The sequence below is a fragment of the Suncus etruscus genome, chromosome 12 (genome assembly GCF_024139225.1).
Source record: "Suncus etruscus isolate mSunEtr1 chromosome 12, mSunEtr1.pri.cur, whole genome shotgun sequence".
NCBI lineage: Eukaryota > Metazoa > Chordata > Mammalia > Eulipotyphla > Soricidae > Suncus > Suncus etruscus.
This window is the reverse complement of record NC_064859.1, coordinates 38,339,447-38,340,210: the sequence shown is the minus strand read 5'-3', so window position 1 is coordinate 38,340,210 and position 764 is coordinate 38,339,447. Positions and strand designations below refer to the sequence as shown.

Sequence of the window (764 nt, the reverse complement as noted above, 5' to 3'; positions counted from 1 at the left end):
TATGCAGTTAGTAAAGTCACCAGTTTCTCTTAGAAAAATATAAATTGAGGGCCCGGAGAGATAGCACAGCAGCGTTTGCCTTGCAAGCAGCCGATCCAGGACCAAAGGTGGTTGGTTCGAATCCAGGTGTCCCATATGGTCCCCCGTGCCTGCCAGGAGCTATTTCTGAGCAGCCAGCCAGGAGTAACCCCTGAGCATTGCTGGGTGTGGCCCCAAAACAACAACAAAAACAAACAAACAAACAAAAATGTGAAAAATATAAATTGACTCAAGTTTTACTATATCTTACTAAAACGGGGGAATCATCTTTACTTTATATGTCCTTTATAAAAATAATTACCTAATTTAAACACTGAATTTATAAGGTTGTTTATACTACAGTTGTTTTTACTTTTTTTTTCCTTAACATGGAATGCTTCACGAATTTGAGTATCATCCTTGCTCAGGGCCCATGCTAATCTTCTCTGTATCATTCCAATTTTAGTATATGTGCTGCCGAAGGGAGCACTACTATTTTTCACAATTACAAAGTAGTGCACAAACTTTTTTATCAGTGCACATTTTCTGCCCCCAATGCCCCTAATTTCCCTCATACACACACTCCTGTCTGACTTCATGCCAGACACCCCTCTCTCTTTCTTTTTCCCTCCCTCTCTCTCCCCCCCTCTCTCTGTCACTCACTCTTGTTTTTTAATTCTAGATGCTATATTTTCTTGTGTGTGTGTGTGCAAGTGTGTGCGTGGGCGAGCCCGATGCTATATTTT

General features: G+C 41.1%; 1 non-coding gene across 1 annotated transcript; it reads right to left on the bottom strand.

Annotated features, from left to right (window-relative positions):
- Positions 1-401: 401 nt before the first annotated feature.
- On the bottom strand, positions 402-508 carry LOC126025167 (U6 spliceosomal RNA). The gene has a single exon (XR_007501211.1). It is a non-coding gene; the product is annotated as a U6 spliceosomal RNA (small nuclear RNA).
- Positions 509-764: the final 256 nt, after the last annotated feature.